The sequence below is a fragment of the Trachypithecus francoisi genome, unplaced genomic scaffold (assembly GCF_009764315.1).
Source record: "Trachypithecus francoisi isolate TF-2019V2 unplaced genomic scaffold, Tfra_2.0 Lachesis_group5, whole genome shotgun sequence".
Taxonomy (NCBI): Eukaryota; Metazoa; Chordata; class Mammalia; order Primates; family Cercopithecidae; genus Trachypithecus; species Trachypithecus francoisi.
The window spans coordinates 134,352,746-134,363,915 of record NW_022681470.1 but is presented as its reverse complement, the minus strand read 5'-3'; the positions used below and the strand labels follow the sequence as shown (position 1 = coordinate 134,363,915).

Genomic DNA, 11,170 nt, shown 5'->3' with positions numbered 1-11,170 from the left:
GGTTCATTTGGCATCAGAGATCATGCCTTATCCTACCACAGAAGTGATTTTCAAAGTGACCCTCTGCCCTAGGCACATCAGATCACCTGGGGACCACTCCAGAGTGAGTAGACGAGACTTTGATAGGGGGTGCCTAATTTTTTTTTTTTTTTTTTTTTTTTTTTTTGAGACAGAGTCTCACTCTGTTGCCCAGGCTGGAATGCAGTGGCATGATCTCGGCTCATTGTAACCTCCACCTCCCAGGTTCAAGTAATTGTCCTGCCTCAGCCTCCCAAGTAGCTGGGATTACAGGCACCCGCCACCACACCCAGCTAATTGTTGTATTTTTAATAGAGACAGGGTTTCACTATGTTGGCCAGACTGGTGTTGAACTCCTGACCTCAGGTGATCTGCCCACATCAGCCTCCCAAAGTTCTGAGATTACAGGTGTGAGCCATCACGCCTGGCCCTAAATTTTTAAATGTAATATTGTGGACATGAAATACATTCACTCATGTAAAAAGTTAAATGCACAGTGAGAAGTACTGGTGCTACATATGTCCTTCCTCTGCCCATTTTGTCCCTCTTTATAAAGGTAAACACTTTTACTCTCTGAGTATCCTTTCATTTATTTAGGCAAACAATACATGTAGTTAGTAACCCTCTGCCTCACCCTCAAATTATGTTAAATTTTCAGAAGTAAAACTTTGTTCTATTGGGTGCACAGTTCTGAGTTTTCACAAATGGCTAGAGTCGTGTACCCATCACTACCATAGCCACCCTTTGCAGTAGAAAGCTTTCTTCCATCCCTAACCCCTGGCAGCCACAGGGGTTCCCTTCTCTTCCCTTCCCCTCCCCTCCCTTCACCTCCCCCTCCCCTTCCCCTCCCCTTCCCCTCCCCTTCCCCTCCCCTTCCCTTCCCTTCCCCTCCCTTCCCCTCTCCTTCCCCTCCACTTCCCCTCCTCTTCCCCTCCCCTTCCCCTCCCCTTCCCCTCCCCTTCCTTCTGTCTTTCTGTCTTTTCTCACTGTGTTGCCCAGTCTGGAGTGCAGTAAAGTGATCTCAGCTCACTGCAACCTCCGCCTCCTGGGTTCAAGAGATTCTCATGCCTCAGCCTCCCAAGTATTTTGTATTTTTAGTAGAGATGGGGTTTCACCACATTGGCCAGGCTGGTCTCGAACTCCTGACCTCAGGTGATCCGCCCGCCTCGGCCTCCCAAACTGCTGGATTACAGGTGTGAGCCAGCGCACCTGGCCCAGTTTCTCCCTCTTTATAAAGGTAAACACTTTTATTCTTTGGGTATCCTTTCATTATTTAGGCAAACAACATGTAACTAGTCACCCTCTGCCTCACCTTGAAATTACGTCAAAACCTCAGAAGTAAACTTTCTTCTACTGGGCGCACAGTTCTGAGTTTTGACAAATGGCTAGAGTTGTGTACCCATCACTACCATAGCCACTCTTTGCAGTAAAAAGCTTTCTTCCATCCCTAACCCCTGGCAGCCACAATGTGTTTTGTATTCCTATAGATTTTCTTTCTTCGTGTTGTTGTAAATGGAGTCATATCATATGTAGCCTTGGAGTCTGGCTGCTTTCGCTTAGTATAATGCATTTGAGATTCTCCCATATTGCACATGTCAAGACCTTGATTCTTTTTATTGCTGAATAAGAGTCCCTGGCATAGATGGGACACTCTTTGCTCATCAGCTGAAGGATGTGTGGATTGTTTCCAGTTTTTGGCTATTATGAATGAAACTGCTACGAATATTTGTATAGAGGTTCTTGGGGGAGCCTAAGTTCTCATTGCTGTTAGAATGAGATGGCTGGATCATATTCTAAGTGTACGTATAACATGATAAGAAACTATCAAACAGGGCCGGGCCTGTAATCCCAGCACTTGGGGAGGCCTACACAGGCAAATCTCTTGAAGCCAAGAGTTCGAGACCAGTCTGGGCAACAAAAATACAGAAGTTAGCTGGTTGTGGAGGTGCGGGCCTGTAATCCCAGCTACTCTGGAGGCTGATGCATGAGAATCACTTGAAACTGGGAGGCGGAGGTTGCAGTGAGCTGAGGTGGTGCCACTGCACTCCAGCCTGGGGGAGGGGGACATAGCGAGACTCAGTCTCAAAAAAAAAAAAAAAAAAAAGAAAAAAAAAAAAAGAAACTACCAAACTGTTTCCAAAGCATCTGCATCATGTTTAATTTCCATAAGTCACGTATGAGAATTCTGGGTCCTCCAAATAATTAACATCCCTTGGTAGTGTGAGTTTTTGTTTCAGCCTTCCTTATGGGTATGCTGTGGCATATCCCTGAGATTTTAATTTGTGTCTCCCAGTGACTAATGGCGTTGAACCACTTGTGCCTTCCTGTGCCCATCTGACACTCCTATATTTTCTTTGGTGAAGTGTCTGTTCAATCATCTGCTCGTTAATTTTTCCTTGGGTTGTTCGCCTTCTTATTGTTGGATTTTGAGAGTTCTTTATAAATTTTATGTACAAGTCCTTTGTCAGTTGTGTGATTTACAAGTCTTTTTCCTAGACTCTGAAGTTTCTTTCGTAGAGAAAACGTTTTAAATTTGAATGAGGTAAGACGTATCAATTCTTTTTTTGGTGAATTATGTTTACACTGCCATACATAGAAATTCTTTGCTTAACTGGAGGTCATGGAGATTTCCCCCTACACTGTCTTTAAAAGTTTCATAGTTTTACATTTTACATGAAATTCCATAATCTCTATTTAGTTAAATTTTGTATGGGGCGTGAATTGTGGTTTGACTGTGTTTTTGGATGTGAATATCCAATGTCTGACAGAGGAAGCCAACAGGTCGTAAGAGGAAGGAGGCAGAAATGGACACATCTTTTAGCCATTTGGTTGTTCCTCTGGGAGCTGGGTTTTCATACACCTGGCACAGCCTCAGGGGCTGGTCCCTACCCAGGGCCCCGTCTTCAATGTCACTCAGCTTTCTGCTCCAAGGTGACCTCTGGGGGAGTCCCTGAGTGATCACCTTGTTCGGAAGAGCTCCCTCCCTCCCCTTCTAGCTCGCCTCAGTGTGGCAATGTTTTTCATTACCACCACCGTTGGACTAGGTCTTATGACCTGTTGGCTTCCCCTGTCAGACATGAGCAACAGGTCGGCAGGGACCCGATCTGTCTTGTTCATCCTGTATCCAGGGCCCTCTCACCATGCCTGGCACAGTGTAGTTGCTCAAGTAAAGTGTATTATTGAGTTCAACTACCTGGGAGGTAGAACTCCACTTCTTCCTCTTACCAAGGAGGCTACAAGGCTCAGAGAGAGCAAGGGATTTACTAAAGGTCACTCAGCCGGTGAGAGTCTGGACATCAACTGAGTTCTACTAAATCCAGAACTTCTTCCTTCTTGAAAGTTGAAGACAGGCAAGGTGAAATGACAGGCAACAGGCGGCATGAATGCTTGTTCTAGAGACCCCATGCGGATTCCTAGGAGCTGTGTCTTCATAGATATACATACAACTGATGAATGCTTGTTCTAGAGACCCCATGCGGATTCCTAGGAGCTGTGTCTTCATAGATATACATACAACTGATGAATGCTTGTTCTAGAGACCCCATGCGGATTCCTAGGAGCTGTGTCTTCATAGATATACATACAACTGCTCACCTGTGTTGTGTGTCAACTATGTGCCTTTGCTCTGCCAAATCCTTATTTCTTCTGAAATATTTGCTTAGCAATTAAATGTAGAGCAGCTCAGTTTGAAAAACAAAGCAACAGAGATGTGTAGAAAGATAAAATGGTCTTTACCTTAATCCTACTTCTCCTAATTCCATGGTGATGTGTGGATTTTTCTGAAAATTTGTCAAGTGCATATATAAATGAGTAAACAAATATACACACATACACTGTATTTTTTTTTTTTTTTTTTTTGAGACGGAGTCTTGCTTTGCTGCCCAGACTGGAGGCAATGGCGCAATCTTGCCTCATTGCAACCTCCTTCTGCCTCCCAGGTTCAAGTGATTCTCCTGCCTCAGCCTCCTGAGTAGCTGGGACTGAAGGTACATACCACAATGCCCGGCTAATTTTTGTATTTTTAGTAGAGATGAGGTTTCACCATTTTGGCCAGGCTGCTCTCAAGCTCCTGACCTCAGGTGATCTGCCCACCTTGGCCTCCCAAAGTGCTGGGATTACAGGTGTGAGCCACCGTGCCCGGCCAACTCAAGCATTTTCTACATAGATGGGATCAGCCCTCACCTAAGATTTGAGACGTACTTGTCCCTGCTCTCTGTGCTGGTGTCTGATGGAACATGTGCAATGCTGTGTGAAGGTTTACGAGGACTGTTTCTCAGATGGGAAGACTGAGGCTCACAGGCGAATGGGTGATGCCTGAGCCTGGTCCTTCACAGAGTGGTCTCCATGGCTGGTCCGACATGCCTGCCCACTGTCCTACTCTGGGCAGGGAGGTAGCGAGTGGAAGAGCCCCTGAGAGAAGCATGAACTTCTGTCTTCCGGATGGTGGCTTCCTTCCCTCCATACTCGCTGGGAGACATCCCTTGAGGCTGTGTGACTTGGCAGCTGAGACGTTCCTGGTTGGAAGGGAAACCACTGAAGGGACTCCAGCCTCTTGGTGCTCTAACAGTCCCCATCTGAGACTTTCTGATCCCCACGCTGCCTCCCTTTTTGCCTCCTGCCACCTGGAGCAGGATCTGGCTGAGGGATGCTGCTGCCCCACGCCCTTTATTTTTGGCTGCCTACTAGGCAGGGAGGAGGCAGGCAGGGATTTGATGGCCCAGCCCAGCCTCTCCTAGCCTTCCCCAGGGGATAAGAATAGACCAGGAACAAGGAAGTCCTAGGTGGAGGGGACAGGAGTGCCTGCGGGAGAAGACACTCCTGACTCTGTCTGTCTCAGTGTCTGCCCCCAGCTCTGCCTCCTCCTCTGGGTGCCCCTGAGTCTCCTTCCCTTCTGTCAGCTCTGGCTTATCCATCCCGGAGCCCTCTCTCCTCTGCTCCCATCGCCCCCCTCCCTGCCCCTCTCCACAGGCCCTGGAGCTCCCCGGGCCCTTCTTGAACCTCAACACCTCACCCTCCATCTCATCTGCCCTGCGGGATGTCCCAGCTGAGCCTGTCCTGCCTGGGCCTCAGGCAGGTGGCAGCATCCCCGTGGCTGCTCCTGCTACTGATCGGGGTCTCCTGGTTCTTGGCCCATGTCCTGGCCTGAACCTGTGCCTTTTATGACAACTGCTGCTGCCTCTGGTGTTTCCTGCAGCCTCTGAAGCAGAACTGGTTCTTGGGTCATCTGGGCCTGGTGAGTGTGGTAGCAGGACGGGTCTGGGGTCTCAGTGAGAACAGACTTCCTGAGGGGTGGGAATGGAGCTTGGAGATCTTGGTGTCTTGGTGGGCTGGAGTCTGGCACAGCAGAGAATCAAGGCAGGCTGAGGGGAGCCCCTCTTTCCTCTCTGCCCCAACCAGGTCTACTCCCCTCTCTTTCCACCCCATGCCCTTGGCCTTTCTCTTTTTCACTCTTCCCCCCGGCCTTTCTCTTTTTTACTCTTCCTCCCGGCCTTGCTCTCTTTCACTCTTTCCCACTCCAAGCCTGCTTTGGGTCAACTTCCTGTTTTCCCCACATGACTGCACCCCTGTCCTATTTAGGGGGCTCCCAGGGTGGGCTGCACAAAGCACACACCCCCTGAAGGGTCCACCATCTTCATCCCAGGAATGACGCCTCCTCAGGGGCCCTGTCCAGCGTCCACTCCCTGCCTGGCTCATCTTTCTGGGCCTCAGGCTGGTGTCTGCACCTCTCCTGTTGGCCACCTCTGCATAGGGATTCTCTATGACCCTCTGCCTCCCAGCACAATCTCTCCTTGGTCAATCCCTTCTCTGCATCCTCTTGCCACCCGGGCCCCATTCCCCAACATATCTTCCCTGGATGCCTCCCCCAGCCTCCTCCTGGGTCTCCCTATTGCCAAGCCAAATCTGTTCACCACTGTTTCCTCAGCCTAGAATAGACTCTTCTGAAATTTAGTTTAGGTCACACCATTTCTTGGCTAAACACCCATCACTCGGAGTATAAAGACTAAATGTTTGAGCCCAGCACGGTGGCTCACGCCTGTAATCCCAGCACTTTGGGAGGCCAAGGCAGGTGGATCACTTGAGGTCAGGAGTTTGAGACCAACCTGGCCAACATGGCGAAACCCCGTTTCTACTAAAAATATAAAAATTAGCTGGGCATGGTGGCGGGCGCCTGTAATCCCAGCTACTCAGGAGGCTGAGTCAGGAGAATTGCTTGAACCTGGGCTGCACCCAGGGACTACAGTCTTTGGAGGTCAGACAGAGAAGCAGGAGTGAAGTCTATGGAGAAGGAGCCGCAGGAGAAGTGGGAAGCGGGAGGGAAATAGGAGACGCAGCAGTCCTGGAAGCCGAGAGGAAAGGTTCTAGAGGAAGGCTGTGTTTTCCTCCTTCTGTCTTCCATGGTGTGTCTGTCTCTGCCTCTTTCTCTCTGTTTCTCTCTAAGTGTCTGTGATAGGCACCATTGGTGTCCTGCCCAGAGCCCTCCACAGGCTAGGGCACCCTCTGCCACCTGCCACAACTACAGCCACTACCAGTCACTGTGGTCCCCTCATTCCGGGAATCACCCCCAGCCCCTGGGAGCTGCTAGAGGTGGGATCTTGATTAGAGATGTCTGGGAGGCTGAGTCTCTTCCTCCTGGGGTGGGGTGAGTGCTGCGGCCAGCAACTGACTGGTTTGGGAATGCAAAAGCCTAGTGTTCGTTCGTTCTTTCTTTCTTTCTTTCTTCCTTTCTTTCTCTTTCTTTCTTTCTTTCTTTCTCTTTCTTTCTTTTTCTTTTCTGTTTTCTTTCTTTCTTTTTTCCTTTCTTTCTTTTTCTTTCTTTCTCTCTTTCTTTTTTCTCTTTTTCTTTCTCTCTGTCTCCCTCTCTCCTTCCTTCCCTCCCTCCCTCTCTCTTTCTTTCTCTCTCTCTCTTTCTTTCTTTTCTTCTTTCTTTTTCTTTTCAAGATGGAGTCTTGCTCTGTCGCCCAGGCTGGAATGCAGGGGCGTAATGTTGGCTCACTGCAACCTCCACCTCCTGGGTTCAAGCGATTCTCCTGTTTCAGCCTCACAAGTAGCTGGTATTACAGGTGCCTGCCACCATGCCCAGCTAATTTTTGTATTTTTTAGTAGAGGTGGGGTTTCACGGTGTTAGCCAGGATGGTCTAGATCTCCTGACCTCATGATCTGCCCACCTGGGCCTCCCAGAATGCTGGGATTACAGGTGTGAGCCACTGTCCCTGGCCTCGTGTTCTTGTTTTCGATTGATGCAATTCTGTCGTGTCATTCATGCTGCAGGGCTGCCTGAGGGATCAGGCTGCAGCCAGATGGCAGCCGAGTCCACCTCTGCTTCATGCTTGTCACAATCCAGAACTCCCCATGGCCTCAGGCTGAAGTTTCTCTCTAACCAAACCACATCCTTGTGCTATTGATGCATCAGAGCTCCCTGTGGGATTTGCTGAGGCCAGACATAAGCTGAACCACATTTCTGTCTGCTCTCCTAGATTTGCTGAGGCTGGCAGGAAAAGATTCTGGGTCTGCAGACCCTTCCTTCCTGGGTGGGGGAATTGGAGTCCATGTGGACTGCCTGTGATCTGGCAGGATGCAGAAAACCAGCCCCGATGCTGGAGTCCTGGGGTCACGCTGCTACCTGCAAACCTCCCCTTCGAAGACCTCCCTCTGTGGCTGCCCCCAGGGCCAGAAGCACTCCTAGGATGAGAAAATCCATCTTCTCAAATCAAGGTGGGATTCTCTGTGGGCAGAGACCATGTTTTTTCCCCCTGCCCTGAAAGACATCCTTGAGACTTGGAGATGGCCCTGAGAGAGAAGGAGCAGGAAAAAGCAGAGATTCCCTCCATCCATGCAGAATCTGGACACACTGGAGGCTTTTTCACTGCTGGAGGCTGCAAAGGGGATCCCTCTGTGGCTCCCTGTGGGGGTCTATATTGGTCAGGGTTCTCCAGGAGAACAGGATCAATGGGAGATAAGATATAGACAGGGTGTTAGTATAGGTAGGTAAGAGGGAATTTTTTTTTTTTTTTTTTTTTTGAGGCGGAGTCTCGCTCTGTCACCCAGACTGGAGTGCAGTGGCCGGATCTCAGCTCACTGCAAGCTCCGCCTCCTGGGTTTACGCCATTCTCCTGCCTCAGCCTTCCAAGTAGCTGGGACTACAGGTGCCCGCCACCTCGCCCGGCTAGTTTTTGTATTTTTAGTAGAGACGGGGTTTCACCGTGTTAGGCAGGATGGTCTTGATCTCCTGACCTCGTGATCCGCCCGTCTCGGCCTCCCAAAGTGCTGGGATTACAGGCTTGAGCCACCGCGCCCAGCCAAGAGGGAATTTTTTACAGGAAGTGGCTCATGCGATTATGAAGGTCCGGAAGTCCCACAACCTGCCTTCTACAAGCTGGAGGACCAGGGAAACTGAGGCATGAAAGAGCCCCAGTAGGGGTAATTCATTGTGAGTGCAAAGTCTGAGAACCTGGGGGATGATTTAAATCCCAGAAGCCAAGTTCCTGAAAACCTGGAGGTATGAGGTCTGATGAAAGGACAAAATGGACATCTCAGCTCCAGAAGAAAGATGGAATTCGCCCTTCCCACATCTTTTTGTACTACCTGGGCTCTCAGGGGATTGAATAATGCCCACATTGGGAAGGGGATCTTTCTTCCTCAGTTTACCAATTCAAATGCTAATCTCTCCTGAAACACCCTCGCAGACACACCTGGAAATAATGTTTGACCAGGAGCAGGACTTGAGGGAACTGGCTCCACTGTTCTACTGTTTGACCAGCTACCTGGGCATCCCTTAGCCCAGTCAAGTGCACAATTAGAATTGACCATCACAGGAGGTGATGGCCTCTGCCTTGCTTGTAGGTCACCCCCATGGAGGAGTTAATGAGGGTCCTGACTCAGCTGGTGGCCACCTACCCCCAGGCCTTTAAGGTCTGAATGGGCCTCATCTCCCCCCTCATCATATTGTGCCACCTCAATATCATCTGGTCTGTCATCAACACCTCAGGTACCATCTGGAACGCCTGGTGGTGGGTGCTGTGGTGGATTTGAGGCCTGCAAGCCCCTCTGTCCCCAAACTTCTGTGTGGCCCCTGTCGTACTCTGGCCCCTCCTTTCCTTCTCTCTCAGCCATCTTTGTCTTTCTTTCATGTATTCACCAATTCCCATCTCACCATCTCCTCCCTCCACTGCTATCTGACCCTGCTGTCCTGGCGTTCTGGGCTGCTCTGGGGCACCAAGAGGCCTCAATCCAAGGCCCTGTCCTGGAGGAACCCCCAGACTTGAAGAGATGGATCTGGATACAGACATCGCCAACTTCATGGGGTCAGGAGTGGTCCAGAAGAAGATGGGCTATGACAGCCCAGAGGAGAACAAGTTCTCTACTGGGGCAGGTTGGAAGACTTCCTGGAGGAGGAGTTGCCAGAGCTGCGTCTGAAACAATGGGTAGGAATGTTTGTGGAGTGTTGGAATTGGGCATCGTTAGTATTCAAGGCCCCCTGCCAGGCCTGGCAGCTCCTTGCCTGTCCCCAAGCTCAAAACAATGAGGAGGACTTGTGACTGGTGGAGAATCTGGGCTGCTATTTTCATGACATCCACCTCTTGTGGGTTGATTCCTTCTACCCCGTCCTGTAGTTCTTTCACTATATGCTCATTGCCCACCTGCTCCAGGGTCCCAGGGATCTCCAGTAGGAGACCTCACCCCAGCCTGGAGCTCTACCCTTGCCCTCTGCCCTTCCCAACTTTGGACAGGCTTGGCTGAGCAGGGGAAGGGGAAGTGTCCCACAGAGACTATGGACCTGACCCCAAAATGCTGAGTGACTTTGGGCAGATTCCCAGCTGTCTCTGGCTACTGAAGTCTCTTTCATTTGTGAGTGGTGGAAATTCAACCTAATGTGGTCTCAGCAAAGAAAGGGAATCTATTGGCTGTAATGTCTTGGTTGGGTGGCCTTCAGGCATGGCTGAATACAGGTCTCACACAATTACGTTGGAAATCTGGCTCCATCTCTTGGTTTTCTCCTTCTGTTCATCACTTTTCCTTTCAAGGCAGCCTTTTCCTTGTGATGTCAATGATGAGTCCCAGAAGCTCAGTTCCTATGGGAAAGCCCACCTTTCCCCCAGAGTTCCCAGAAATGGTCCATGATTTACTTTACTTATTCCGAACTGAGTCATAGAAATAATTTTTCACCCAGTCGCTGTGTCTCTGATTGCCCAGTCTTTGCAGGCATGGAGCTTCCAGAGCTATTGTTTCGGGGGCACTGATATGGTTTGGCTGTGTTTCCACCCAAATCTCATCTTGAATTGTAATTCCCATAATCCACATGTGTCTAGGGAGAGGCCAAGTGGAGGTGTTTGGATGATGGAGACTGTTTCCCCCATGCTATTCTCATGATAGTGAGTGAGTTCTCATGAGAAGTGTGGCACTTCCTCATTCTCTCTTCTCTCTCCTGCTGCCAAGTGTGAAGGTCCAAGCTTGCTTTTCCTTCACTTTCTGCCATGACTGTAAGTTTCCCGAGGCCACGTTGGGGGAAGCCTAGGAGAGGGCTCAGCAATAAGAGAGGATGTTGAGATGCTGCATGGAATTCCTAGGGCTTGGGTTTAGATCTTTTTCCTGCAGTTCCTTCTCTCTGACAGCCTAAAAGAGTATGAATTGGATTTTGTGTGTTTTTCTCCTGATTCAGAGCTTGGAGGAAGGAATCCTATGCACACAAGGCCTGTTGAGCACCCTTGGGACCATGTGCTGCTGGTGGGTGGGGCCCTGGCACACAGTCATGCACATCTTTCTCTCCATCTGCATCAAGCCCATGCTCTTGGCTCCAGGTTGACACTGCACTGGCTGTCCTTTGCCCGCTGCTGAACTCTCTGTGCTGTCTGCAGCTGGCCGGGTGCCTCACGTGCAGAGAGAGAGAGGGGGCTGTGGCAGAGCTATCACTGCCTCTGTTTCCCGTGGACTTCCACCTGTTTGACCGCTGTCTGCTTATGACTGAGGCGTGTCTGTGGGATGGCGGCTGCTGTATAGGCAGATCAGCTCTATGGTCACATCTTATCACATGTATATTTACACCTGGGTCCTGGTTACACCTGGAATATGTCGTACCTGTCTACACCTGCTATATGTTTACACCTGGGATCGTATGGCCCCTCTCGGCCTCATCCCCTCTGCCTCCACTCTGTCC

At 50.0% G+C, this 11,170-nt stretch overlaps 1 pseudogene; it reads left to right on the top strand.

The window, feature by feature from the left end:
* Positions 1–5,053: 5,053 nt before the first annotated feature.
* Positions 5,054–10,329, top strand: LOC117076172 (annotated as a pseudogene).
* Positions 10,330–11,170: the final 841 nt, after the last annotated feature.